The sequence below is a fragment of the Rhipicephalus microplus genome, chromosome 5 (genome assembly GCF_043290135.1).
Source record: "Rhipicephalus microplus isolate Deutch F79 chromosome 5, USDA_Rmic, whole genome shotgun sequence".
Lineage (NCBI taxonomy): Eukaryota > Metazoa > Arthropoda > Arachnida > Ixodida > Ixodidae > Rhipicephalus > Rhipicephalus microplus.
The window spans coordinates 162,292,130-162,306,247 of NC_134704.1; the positions used below are offsets into that span (position 1 = coordinate 162,292,130).

Genomic DNA, 14,118 nt, shown 5'->3' on the forward strand with positions numbered 1-14,118 from the left:
ATCTACGGCCGTAGTTGCCTTAATAATGCATGGATTGCACACTAACGTGTTGAAGCAAGTGCAAATACTGTCACCAAAGACTCTAGATGACCTCCTCGCGTGTCTTCAGAACATACCATCAGCTTCGGAAACAAGCATAACCGCCGAGTCAAGCAGCTGTTTCAGTCGGAGTAAATCGGACTGGTCAAGCCGCGCTCAGCGAGAACCGAGCCACCTCGCAACTCGCACAGATAACTTGCCCTGGCGTGTTCCAAGAGGTCGAGTGAATAATATCGACACTGAAGCTCAGGAGTATTCGACAGAAAAAAAACTAATAAACGAGGGTGATCAGTCCCACCCGATGACTCCAAATGAGACTGTTTATTTAAGTTGCTCTAGCCTACTTCACATTCCCGTCAAAGTAGGAAACAAACATATGATGGCTCTGGTAGACAGCGGTGCTTCTGTGTCCATTATAAATGCCAAGCTGGTGGATGCAAATCGCTTGCATAGTGGAAGAATTCTACGAGTACAAGGCTATGATGGAAAAGTAACGTTGCATGATCAGTGGGCCTTGGTAAACATCGAGTTCCAGGGTCAGCAAATAGAGAGCGAAGTGTTGGTGATAGAGGGGGTAACGTACGACTTTTTGCTATCAAGACCAGATATAAAGAAACTAAAGATCAACGTGTACTGGGACGATGTGGTTCTAGTAGAAGGAGTAGCAAGGAACGAGACAAATCAAGGTAGACAAGATAATCTACGAGTTGTCAAGTGCGCGGCGGATATCGCAACGACCTACCCTGAACTTGTATGCATAGGAAGCTATCCTCAGGCGATGAAGTCCCACAAGGTTCCTTTCGAACTCGCTGACAAGACCGTCATCCGGAAAGCACCTTACAATATGTCAAGGGAGCGAAAGATGTGGCTCAAGAAAGAGTTGCAGGAGATGCTAGATGCTGATATCATACGACCTTCGGTATCACCCTTCGCTTCTCCCATAACGATCGCACCGAAAGAAGACGGAACCTTCAGATTATGCACCGACTACAGGGTTCTCAATCGTCAGACAGAACTCATACCATTTCCTATGCCGAAGATCGACACAATTATAGATGAGACCGGGGGTTGCCGACATTTTTCCCGCATCGATTTATGCAAAGGTTTCTGGCAGATCCCACTAACCGAAGAAACAAAAATGTACACCGCTTTTATCACGCCATTCGATCTCTACGAATACAACCGGCTCCCTTTCGGTTGGAAAAACTCGCCAGCGTGGTTCCAGAAGATCATGAACGACGTCCTAAAGCCATTCCTTGGTGTTTTTTGTAATGTGTACATAGACGACATTATAGTCTTCTCCAAAACAGAGGCTGAGCATCAGGACCATCTGTCTCAGGTGTTAAACGCCTTGAGCTTGGCACATCTCAAGGTTAATTTTAAGAAGAGTGTATTCTTTCAACAAAAAGTGGTGTTTCTTGGAAGAGTCTTCGATGGGAACACCAAAAGCACAAAACAAGAGTCCGTCGAGAAGATCTCCCAGTTGAAGAAACCATATGACGTCCATTCACTGCGTGTGTTTTTGGGATTGGCAGGACATTTCCGATCTTTCATAAAGGACTTTGCTGTCAAAACTAGATGCCTCACGCGCTTAACGCAGAAAGAAGTTCCCTTTGAATGGAGTGACGAATGTGAGAGAGTCTACCGTGACTTGGTGCACAGAATTTCTTCTGACCCCGTTCTGCGTATACCAGATTTCACTTTACCCTTTGAATTGAACACTGACGCCTCACATTATGGGACTGGTGCAGTGTTGTATCAAAAATGTATTGAAGCATCTGGCCGAGAAAAGCGACACGTAGTCGGTTACTACAGTTACACTTTCAAGCCGTCTGAAACAAACTACACTACTACGGAAAAAGAAGCACTGGCGGTTCTGAAGGCCGTTGACTACTTCCGCACGTACCTGGAAGGTACGAAGTTCACTTTGTTCACCGATCACCAGGCACTCACTCATCTCTTGAATATGACCCAAACTAAAGGGCGTATCGCCAGATGGGTGAATTACTTGCAGCAATTTGACTTTACCATCTCGCACCGACCAGGACCGCTTTTAACCGATGCAGATGCTCTATCAAGATTGATGGTACAAAACAACACAGAAAAATCTGAAGAAATCAATGAAGTGAAGCTGTGGGAAGGCTCAGAACAACTGGTTTTTACGGAAGGTCGGTATCAAGTCCCACCAACTCTTGTTTCCAAAGTCCTTTACTTGTACCACGATAGCCCAGAATCTGGAGGACACGACGGCTTTTGGCGTACCTACAACAAGTTGGTCAAGAGGTTTACGTGGCCTCACATGAAGAAAGACGTTAGTCAGTACGTTCGTTCATGCCATGTGTGTCAAGTACACAAAGTCAAGTATAAACAGCCTACGGACACCATGATACTACCTTGCCACTCGAACGTGCCTTTTGAAGTAGTTCACCTGGATTTCGCCGAACTTAACAAGAAACGGGAAGGAGTCAGAAAAACGCAAGCTTTTCTGCTGGCCATAGATGAATGCACCAGGATGGTCGCGGCACGAGCAGGAAAAGAAGATGCAAATAGCGTCATAACCCTTCTCGAAAGGGACATGTTTAGAACTACGCGGACAATCGTATGCGATAACGGCCCCGCGTTCAAGAGTGAAAAGCTAGTAAGATGGGCTCGAGATCACAATGTATCGATCAAGTTCTGTGCGCCATACCATCCTGCGGCGAATGGGCTTGCAGAACGTGCCATACGGGACGTGAAACAATACATCAAGATGTACGATAGTTTTCCTGGGGGATGGAAATGTTCTTTAGAAGCAGCCGTAAAACATCATAACCGATCCTACACCAGTGGCTTGGGGTGCAGTCCACAGTACGCTTCTACAGGAGAGACCCCTATTCTGCAGGCAGACCGTGAGTTGGGACTCTTGGAAAACCTCAAGATTGTCGAGGAGAGGCAACAAAAATCACAGGAGGAGAGGTACCGAAAACGAATGAAAAAGAATTTCGACAAGAGGCATCGAGCAGACATGCCAGACATTCAAGTCACCGACCTCGTACTAGTGAGAAAAGGAATAAGAGATTCCAGTGCCAAATTTTATGGGCCTTACTTTGTGACCAAGACAGCCACCCAGAACGGAATTTTGAAGACTGTCTGGTACACTGGTGAACGTGGATCTGTTGAATGTGCTTCAATTGGGAATGTCTTCAAGTATTACCCCAGGAGGGGTAATTAAAAGAAAGCGGGAAGGGTGAAGCGGTATGAGCCTTTGGACAGAAGATGAAGAAGCGCGAGGGCCGGGGCAGGAAAGAAGAGGAGGATGAAGTGAAAAAAATAAAGCAGATTAAGATGGACGCCAGTTCCATACTGAAGCTTTAATGCTGTTCCGTTATTTTAAGTAGGAACACTACAAGACAGATTGATGAAAATAAGAAAAAAGGAAATTTGATCCAGACGTGATTCAAACTCGCAATCTTCTGATATGTAGTCAGACATGCTAACATGTCGCCACCGAGTCCGTTTAGTGTGGCCGTTCGCACACACGTGGTAGCATGTTTTGCTTGGCCTTCTGTCGAGAAAGCACAGCTAAAGAGAAGAGTCATTGTACACAGACAAATAAGTAGATAGACAGATAGATGAAATTAATAAAAAGACACTTTTACCCGGACGTGATTCGAACACGCAAACTTCTGATCTGGAGTCAGACGTGCTACCGTGTCGCCATCAAATCCGCTTAGGGTAGCCGTTCGCACACACGCGGTAGCATGATTTACTCGGCCTTCTGTCGATGAATCACACGTAAAGAGACAAGTCTTTGTAGACAGACAAATAAGTAGATACACAGATAGATGAAAATAATAAATAAGCGAATTTGACCCGGACATGATTCAAACTCGCCACCTTCTGATCTGGAGTCAGACGTGCTACCGTGTCGCCACCGCGTCCGTTTAGGGTAGCCGTATGCACACACGCGGTAGCATGTTTTGCTCGGCCTTCTGTCGATGCAGCACAGGTAAAGAGACAAGTCATTGTAGACAGACAAATAAGTAGATAGACAGATGAAAATAATAAGAAAGAGAATTTGACCCGGACGCGATACAAACACGCAACCTTCTGATCTGGAGTTGGACGCGCTAACAGTTCGCTACCGAGTCCACTTAGGGTAGCCGTTCGCACACACGTGGTAACATGTTTTGCTCGGCCTTCTATCGATGAAGCACAGGTAAAGGAACAAGTCGTTGTAGACAGACAAAGAGGTAGATAGTCAGATGAAAATAACAAAAACGAGAACTTAACACGGACGTGATTGCAACACGCAACCCTCTGATCCGTAGTAAGACGCGCTACCGTGTCGCCACCGAATCCACTTAGCGTAGCCGTTCGCACACACGCGGTAGCTTGTTTTGCTCGGCCTTCTGTGGATGAAGCACAGGTACCGAGACAAGTCATTGTACACAGACAAATAAGTAGATAGACAAATAGATGAAAATAAGAAAAAAAAGAATTTGACCCGGACGTGATTCGAACACGCAACCTTCTGATATGGAGACAGACGTGCTACCGTGTCGCCACCGAGTCCACTTAGTGAAGCCGTTCGTACACACGCGGTAGCATGTTTCGCTCGGCCTTCTGTCGATGAAGCACAGCAAAGAGACAAGTCATCGTAGACAGACAAAGAGGTAGATAGACATATAGATGAAATTAATAAAAAAGAGGATTTGACCCGGACCTGATTCGAACACGCAACCTTGTGATCCGGAGTGAGACGTGCTACCGTATCGCCACCGAGTACACTTAGTGTAGCCGCTCGCACACACGCGGTAGCATGTTTTGCTCGGCCTTCTGTCGATGAAGCACAGGTAAAGGGACAAGTCATTGCAGATAGACAAATAAGTAGATCGACAGATAGATGAAAATACTAAAAAGAGAATTTGACGCGGACGTGATTAGAACACGCAATATTCTGATCTGGAGTCAGACGTGCTAAAGTTGCGCCACTGAGTCCGCTTAGAGTAATTGTTCCACACACGCTGTAGCATGTTTTGCTCGGCCTTCTGTCGATGAAGCACAAGTAAAGGGACAAGTCATTTTAAACAGACAAATAAGTAGATAGACAGATAGATGAAAATAATAAAAAGAGAATTTGACCCGGACGTGATTCGAACATTTAACCTACTGATCTGGTGTCAGACGCGCTACCGTTGCACCTCCGAGTCCGCTCAGGGCAGCCGTTCGCACACACGTGGTAGCATGTTTTGCTCGGCCTTCTGTCGATGAAGCACAGGTAAAGAGACAAGTCATTGTAGAAAGACAAATAAGTAGATAGACAGATAGATGAAAATAATTAGAAAGAGAATTGGACCCGGACGTGATTCGAACACGCAACCTTCTGATCTGGAGTCAGACGTGCTACCGTGTCGCCACCGAGTCCGTTAGGTAACCATTCGCACACACGTGGTAGCATGTTTTGCTCGGCCTTCTGTCGATGAAGCACAGGTAAAGAGACAAGTCATTGTAGACATACAGATAAGTAGATAGACAGATAGATGAAAATATTAAAAAAGAGGATTTGACCCGGACCTGATTCGAACACGCAACCTTGTGATCTGGAGTCAGACGTGCTACCGTATCGCCACCGAGTACACTTAGTGTAGCCGTTCGCACACACGCGGTAGCATGTTTTGCTCGGCCTTCTGTCGATGAAGCACAGGTAAAGAGACAAGTCATTGTAGACAGACAAATAAGTGGATAGATAGATAAAAATAATAAAAAAAAGAATTTGACCCGGACTTGATTCGAACACGCAACCTTCTGATCTGGAGTCAGACGTGCTAAAGTTGCGCCACTGAGTCCGCTTAGAGTAATTGTTCGCACACACGCTGTAGCATGTTTTGCTCGGCCTTCTGTCGATGAAGCACAGGTAAAGGGACAAGTCATTTTAGACAGACAAATAAGTAGATAGACAGATAGATGAAACTAATAAAAAAGAGGATTTGACCCGGACCTGATTCGAACACGCAACCTTGCGATCTGGAGTCAGACGTGCTACCGTATCGCCACCGAGTACACAGTGTAGCCGTTCGCACACACGCGGTAGCATGTTTTGCTCGGCCTTCTGTCGATGAAGCACAGGTAAAGAGACAAGTCATTGTAGGCAGACAAATAAGTGGTTAGACAGATAGATGAAATTAACAAAAGAAAGAACTTGACATCGACGTGATTCAAACACGCAACCTTCTGATCTGGAGTCAGACGTCCTACCGGGTCGCCACCGAGTTGACTTAGTGTAGCCGTTCGCACACACGCAGTAGCATGTATTGCTCGGCCTTCTGTCGATGAATCATAGGTAAAGAGAGAAGTCATTGTAGACAGACAAATAAGTAGACAGATTGTTGAAAACAATAAAAAAGAGAACTTGACCCCGACGTGATTCGAACACGCAACCTTCTGATCTGGAGTCAGACGCGCTACCGTTGCGCCACCGAGTCCGCTTAGGGTAGCCGTTCGCACACACGTGGTAGCATGTTTTTTCGGCCTTCTGTCGATGAAGGACAGGTAAAGAGACAAGTCATTGTAGACAGACAAATAAGTAGATAGACAGATTGATGACAATAAGAAAAAAGGAAATTTGATCCATACGTGATTCAAACTCGCAATCTTCTGATCTGTAGTCAGACATGCTAACATGTCGCCACCGAGTCCGTTTAGTGTGGCCGTTCGCACACACGTGGTAGCATGTTTTGCTTGGCCTTCTGTCGAGGAAGCACAGCTAAAGAGAAGAGTCATTGTACACAGACAAATAAGTAGATAGACAGATAGATGAAATTAATAAAAAGACACTTTTACCCGGACGTGATTCGAACACGCAAACTTCTGATCTGGAGTCAGACGTGCTACCGTGTCGCCATCGAATCCGCTTAGGGTAGCCGTTCGCACACACGCGGTAGCATGATTTACTCGGCCTTCTGTCGATGAAGCACACGTAAAGAGACAAGTCTTTGTAGACAGACAAATAAGTAGATACACAGATAGATGAAAATAATAAATAGGCGAATTTGACCCGGACATGATTCAAACACGCAACCTTCTGATCTGGAGTCAGACGTGCTACCGTGTCGCCACCGCGTCCGTTTAGGGTAGCCGTATGCACACACGCGGTAGCATGTGTTGCTCGGCCTTCTGTCGATGCAACACAGGTAAAGAGACAAGTCATTGTAGACAGACAAATAAGTAGATAGACAGATGAAAATAATAAGAAAGAGAATTTGACCCGGACGCGATACGAACACGCAACCTTCTGATCTGGAGTTGGACGCGCTAACAGTTCGCCACCGAGTCCACTTAGGGTAGCTGTTCGCACACACGTGGTAGCATGTTTTGCTCAGCCTTCTATCGATGAAGCACAGGTAAAGGAACAAGTCGTTGTAGACAGACAAAGAGGTAGATAGTCAGATGAAAATAACAAAAACGAGAACTTAACACGGACGTGATTCCAACACGCCATCCTCTGATCCGTAGTAAGACGCGCTACCGTGTCGCCACCGAATCCACTTAGCGTAGCCGTTCGCACACACGCGGTAGCTTGTTTTGCTCGGCCTTCTGTCGATGAAGCACAGGTACCGAGACAAGTCATTGTACACAGACAAATAAGTAGATAGACAAAGAGATGAAAACAAGAAAAAAGAGAATTCGACCCGGACGTGATTCGAACACGCAACCTTCTGACATGGAGACAGACGTGCTACCATGTCGCCACCGAGTCCACTTAGTGAAGCCTTTCGTACACACGCGGTAGCATGTTTCGCTCGGCCTTCTGTCGATGAAGCACAGTAAAGAGACAAGTCATCGTAGACAGACAAAGAGGTAGATAGACATATAGATGAAATTATAAAAAAGACGATTTGACCCGGACCTGATTCGAACACGCAACCTTGTGATCTGGAGTGAGACGTGCTACCGTATCGCCACCGAGTACACTTAGTGTAGCCGTTCGCACACACGCGGTAGCATGTTTTGCTCGGCCTTCTGTTGATGAAGCACAGGTAAAGGGACAAGTCATTGCAGATAGACAAATAAGTAGATCGACAGATAGATGAAAATACTAAAAAGAGAATTTGACGCGGACGTGATTAGAACACGCAACCTTCTGATCTGGAGTCAGACGTGCTAAAGTTGCTTGCGCCACCGAGTCCGCTTAGGGTAGCCGTTCGCCCAAACGTGGTAGCATGTTTTGCTCGGCCTTCTGTCGATGAAGCACAGGTAAAGGGACAAGTCATTGCAGATAGACAAATAAGTAGATAGACAGATAGATGAAAATAATGAAAAGAGAATTTGACCCGGATGTGATTCGAACATTTCACCTACTGATCTGGAGTCAGACGCGCTACCGTTGCACCTCCGAGTCCGCTCAGGGCAGCCGTTCGCACACACGTGGTAGCATATTTTGCTCGGCCTTCTGTCGATGAAGCACATGTAAAGAGACAAGTCATTGTAGAAAGACAAATAAGTACATAGACAGATAGATGAAAATAACAAAAGAGAGAACTTGACATCGATGTGATTCGAACACGCAACCTTCTGATCTGGAGTCAGACGTCCTACCGGGTCGCCACCGAGTTGACCTAGTGTAGCCGTTCGCACACACGCAGTAGCACGTATTGCTCGGCCTTCTGTCGATGAAGCATAGGTAAAGAGAGAAGTCATTGTAGACAGACAAATAAGTAGACAGATAGTTGAAAACAATAAAAAAGAGAATTTGACCCCGACGTGATTCGAACACGCAACCTTCTGATCTGGAGTCAGACGCGCTACCCTTGCGCCACCGAGTCCGCTTAGGGTAGCCGTTCGCACACACGTGGTAGCATGTTTTTTCGGCCTTCTGTCGATGAAGCACAGGTAAAGAGACAAGTCATTGTAGACAGACAAATAAGTAGATAGACAGGATTATGAAAATAAGAAAAAAGGAAATTTGATCCAGACGTGATTCAAACTCGCAATCTTCTGATCTGTAGTCAGACATGCTAACATGTCGCCACCGAGTCCGTTTAGTGTGGCCGTTCGCACACACGTGGTAGCATGTTTTGCTTGGCCTTCTGTCGAGGAAGCACAGCTAAAGAGAAGAGTCATTGTACACAGACAAATAAGTAGATAGACAGATAGATGAAATTAATAAATAGACACTTTTACCCGGACGTGATTCGAACACGCAAACTTCTGATCTGGAGTCAGACGTGCTACCGTGTCGCCATCGAATCCGCTTAGGGTAGCCGTTCGCACACACGCGGTAGCATGAATTACTCGGCCTTCTGTCGATGAAGCACACGTAAAGAGACAAGTCTTTGTAGACAGACAAATAAGTAGATACACAGATAGATGAAAATAATAAATAGGCGAATTTGACCCGGACATGATTCAAACTCGCAACCTTCTGATCTGGAGTCAGACGTGCTACCGTGTCGCCACCGCGTCCGTTTAGGGTAGCCGTATGCACACACGCGGTAGCATGTTTTGCTCGGCCTTCTGTCGATGCAGCACAGGTAAAGAGACAAGTCATTGTAGACAGACAAATAAGTAGATAGACAGATGAAAATAATAAGAAAGAGAATTTGACCCGGAAGCGATACGAACACGCAACCTTCTGATCTGGAGTTGGACGCGCTAACAGTTAGCCACCGAGTCCACTTAGGGTAGCTGTTCGCACACACGTGGTAGCATGTTTTGCTCGGCCTTCTATCGATGAAGCACAGGTAAAGGAACAAGTCGTTGTAGAAAGACAAAGAGGTAGATAGTCAGATGAAAATAACAAAAACGAGAACTTAACACGGACGTGATTCCAACACGCAATCCTCTGATTCGTAGTAAGACGCGCTACCGTGTCGCCACCGAATCCACTTAGCGTAGCCGTTCGCACACACGCGGTAGCTTGTTTTGCTCGGCCTTCTGTCGATGAAGCACAGGTACCGAGACAAGTCATTGTACACAGACAAATAAGTAGATAGACAAATAGATGAAAACAAGAAAAAAGAGAATTCGACCCGGACGTGATTCGAACACGCAACCTTCTGACATGGAGACAGACGTGCTACCGTGTCGCCACCGAGTCCACTTAGTGAAGCCGTTCGTACACACGCGGTAGCATGTTTCGCTCGGCCTTCTGTCGATGAAGCACAGTAAAGAGACAAGTCATCGTAGACAGACAAAGAGGTAGATAGACATATAGATGAAATTATAAAAAAGACGATTTGACCCGGACCTGATTCGAACACGCAACCTTGTGATCTGGAGTGAGACGTGCTACCGTATCGCCACCGAGTACACTTAGTGTAGCCGTTCGCACACACGCGGTAGCATGTTTTGCTCGGCCTTCTGTCGATGAAGCACAGGTAAAGGGACAAGTCATTGCAGATAGACAAATAAGTAGATCGACAGATAGATGAAAATACTAAAAAGAGAATTTGACGCGGACGTGATTAGAACACGCAACCTTCTGATCTGGAATCAGACGTGCTAAAGTTGCTTGCGCCACCGAGTCCGCTTAGGGTAGCCGTTCGCCCAAACGTGGTAGCATGTTTTGCTCGGCCTTCTGTCGATGAAGCACAGGTAAAGGGACAAGTCATTGCAGATAGACAAATAAGTAGATAGACCGATAGATGAAAATACTAAAAAGAGAATTGGACGCGGACGTGATTAGAACACGCAACCTTCTGATCTGGAGTCAGACGTGCTAAAGTTGCGCCACCGAGTCCGCTTAGGGTAGCCGTTCGCCCACACGTGGTAGCATGTTTTGCTCGGCCTTATGTCGATGAAGCACAGGTAAAGGGACAAGTAATTTTAGACAGACAAATAAGTAGATAGACAGATAGATGAAAATAATGAAAAGAGAATTTGACCCGGACGTGATTCGAACATTTCACCTACTGATCTGGAGTCAGACGCGCTACCGTTGCACCTCCGAGTCCGCTCAGGGCAGCCGTTCGCACACACGTGGTAGCATATTTTGCTCGGCCTTCTGTCGATGAAGCACAGGTAAAGAGACAAGTCATTGTAGACAGACAAACAAGTAGACAGATAGTTGAAAACAATAAAAAAGAGAATTTGACCCCGACGTGATTCGAACACGCAACCTTCTGATCTGGAGTCAGACGCGCTATCGTTGCGCCACCGAGTCCGCTTAGGGTAGCCGTTCGCACACACGTGGTTGCATGTTTTTTCGGCCTTCTGTCGATGAAGCACAGGTAAACAGACAAGTCATTGTAGACAGACAAATAAGTAGATAGACAGATTGATGAAAGTAAGAAAAAAGGAAATTTGATCCAGACGTGATTCAAACTCGCATCCTTCTGATCTGTAGTCAGACATGCTAACATGTCGCCACCGAGTCCGTTTAGTGTGGCCATTCGCACACACGTGGTAGCATGTTTTGCTTGGCCTTCTGTCGAGGAAGCACAGGTAAAGAGACAAGTCTTTGTAGACAGACAAATAAGTAGATAGACAGATAGATGAAAATAATAAATAAGCGAATTTGACCCGGACGTGATTCGAACACGCAACCTTCTGATCTGGAGTCAGACGTGCTACCGTGTCGCCATCGAATTCGCTTAGGGTAGCCGTTCGCACACACGTGGTAGCATGTTATGCTCGGCCTTCTGTCGATGCAGCACAGGTAAAGAGACAAGTCATTGTAGACAGACAAATAAGTAGACAGATAGTTGAAAACAATAAAAAAGAGAACTTGACCCCGACGTGATTCGAACACGCAACCTTCTGATCTGGAGTCAGACGCGCTACCGTGTCGCCACCGAGTCCACTTTGTGTAGCCGTTCGCACACACGCGGTAGCTTGTTTTGCGCGGCCTTCTGTCGATGAAGCACAGGTAACGAGACAAGTCATCGTAGACAGACAAAGAGGTAGATAGACAGATAGATGAAAATACTAAAAAGAGAATTTGACGCGGACGTGATTAGAACACGCAACCTTCTGTTCTGGAGTCAGACGTGCTAAAGTTGCTTGCGCCACCGAGTCCGCTCAGGGTAGCCGTTCGCCCTCACGTGGTAGCATGTTTTGCTCGGCCTTCTGTCGATGAAGCACAGGTAAAGGGACAAGTCATTGCAGATAGACAATGAGGTAGATAGTCAGATGAAAATAACAAAAACGAGAACTTAACACAGACGTGATTCGAACACGCAACCCTCTGATCCGTAGTAAGACGCGCTACCGTGTCGCCACCGAATCCACTTAGCGTAGCCGTTCGCACACACGCGGTAGCTTGTTTTGCGCGGCCTTCTGTCGATGAAGCACAGGTAACGAGACAAGTCATCGTAGACAGACAAAGAGGTAGATAGACAGATAGATGAAAATACTAAAAAGAGAATTTGACGCGGACGTGATTAGAACACGCAACCTTCTGTTCTGGAGTCAGACGTGCTAAAGTTGCTTGCGCCACCGAGTCCGCTCAGGGTAGCCGTTCGCCCTCACGTGGTAGCATGTTTTGCTCGGCCTTCTGTCGATGAAGCACAGGTAAAGGGACAAGTCATTGCAGATAGACAAATAAGTATATAGACAGATAGATGAAAATACTCAAAAGAGAATTTGACCCGGACGTGATTCGAACATTTAACCTACTGATCTGGAGTCAGACGCGCTACCGTTGCACCTCCGAGTCCGCTCAGGGTAGCCGTTCGCACACACGTGGTAGCATGTTTTGCTCGGCCTTCTGTCGATGAAGCACAGGTAAAGAGACAAGTCATTGTAGAAAGACAAATAAGTAGATAGACAGATAGATGAAAATAATAAGAAAGAGAATTGGACCCGGACGTGATTCGAACACGCAACCTTCTGATCTGGAGTCAGACATGCTGCCGTGCCGCCACGAGTCCGTTAGGTAACCATTCGCACACACGTGGTAGCAGGTTTTGCTCGGCCTTCTGTCGATGAAGCACAGGTAAAGAGACAAGTCATTGTAGACATACAGATAAGTAGATAGACAGATAGATGAAAATAATAAAAAAGAGGATTTGACCCGGACCTGTTTCGAACACGCAACCTTGTGATCTGGAGTCAGACGTGCTACCGTATCGCCACCGAGTACACTTAGTGTAGCCATTCGCACACACGCGGTAGCATGTTTTGCTCGGCCTTCTGTCGATGCAGCACTGGTAAAGAGACAAGTCAATGTAGACAGACAAATAAGTAGATAGACAGATGAAAATAATAAGAAAGAGAATTTGACCCGGACGCGATTCGAACACGCAACCTTCTGATCTGTAGTCGGACGCGCTAACAGTTCGCCACCGAGTCCACTTAGGGTAGCCGTTCGCACACACGTGGTAGCATGTTTTGCTCGGCCTTCTATCGATGAAGCACAGGTAAAAGAACAAGTCGTTGTAGACAGACAAAGAGGTAGATAGTCAGATGAAAATAACAAAACCGAGAACTTAACACGGACGTGATTCGAACACGCAACCCTCTGATCCGTAGTAAGACGCGCTACCGTGTCGCCACCGAATCCACTTAGCGTAGCCGTTCGCACACACGGGGTAGCATGTTTCGTTCGGCCTTCTGTCGATGAAGCACAGGTAAAGAGACAAGTCATCGTAGACAGACAAAGAGGTAGATAGACATATAGATGAAATTAATAAAAAAGAGGATTTGACCCGGACCTGATTCGAACACGCAACCTTGTGATCTGGAGTCAGACGTGCTACCGTATCGCCACCGAGTACACTTAGTGTAGCCGTTCGCACACACGCGGTAGCATGTTTTGCTCGGCCTTCTGTCGATGAAGCACAGGTAAAGGGACAAGTCATTGCAGATAGACAAATAAGTAGATAGACAGATAGATGAAAATACTAAAAAGAGAATTTGATGCGGACGTGATTAGAACACGCAACCTTCTGATTTGGAGTCAGACGTGCTAAAGTTGCTTGCGCCACCGAGTCCGCTTAGTGTAGCCGTTCGCCCACACGTGGTAGCATGTGTTGCTCGGCCTTCTGTCGATGAAGCACAGGTAAAGGGACAAGTCATTGCAGATAGACAAATAAGTAGATAGACAGATAGATGAAAATACTAAAAAGAGAATTTGACGCGGACGTGATTAGAACACGC

The 14,118-nt window shown here is 46.3% G+C and overlaps 3 non-coding genes across 3 annotated transcripts; all 3 read right to left on the minus strand.

Annotated features, from left to right (window-relative positions):
* Positions 1 to 6,431: 6,431 nt before the first annotated feature.
* TRNAW-CCA (transfer RNA tryptophan (anticodon CCA)) lies at positions 6,432 to 6,503 on the minus strand. The gene has a single exon. It is a non-coding gene; the product is annotated as a tRNA-Trp (tRNA).
* A 2,268-nt stretch (positions 6,504 to 8,771) lies between these two features.
* On the minus strand, positions 8,772 to 8,843 carry TRNAW-CCA (transfer RNA tryptophan (anticodon CCA)). Its single transcript has one exon. It is a non-coding gene; the product is annotated as a tRNA-Trp (tRNA).
* A 2,267-nt stretch (positions 8,844 to 11,110) lies between these two features.
* Positions 11,111 to 11,182, minus strand: TRNAW-CCA (transfer RNA tryptophan (anticodon CCA)). The gene has a single exon. It is a non-coding gene; the product is annotated as a tRNA-Trp (tRNA).
* Positions 11,183 to 14,118: the final 2,936 nt, after the last annotated feature.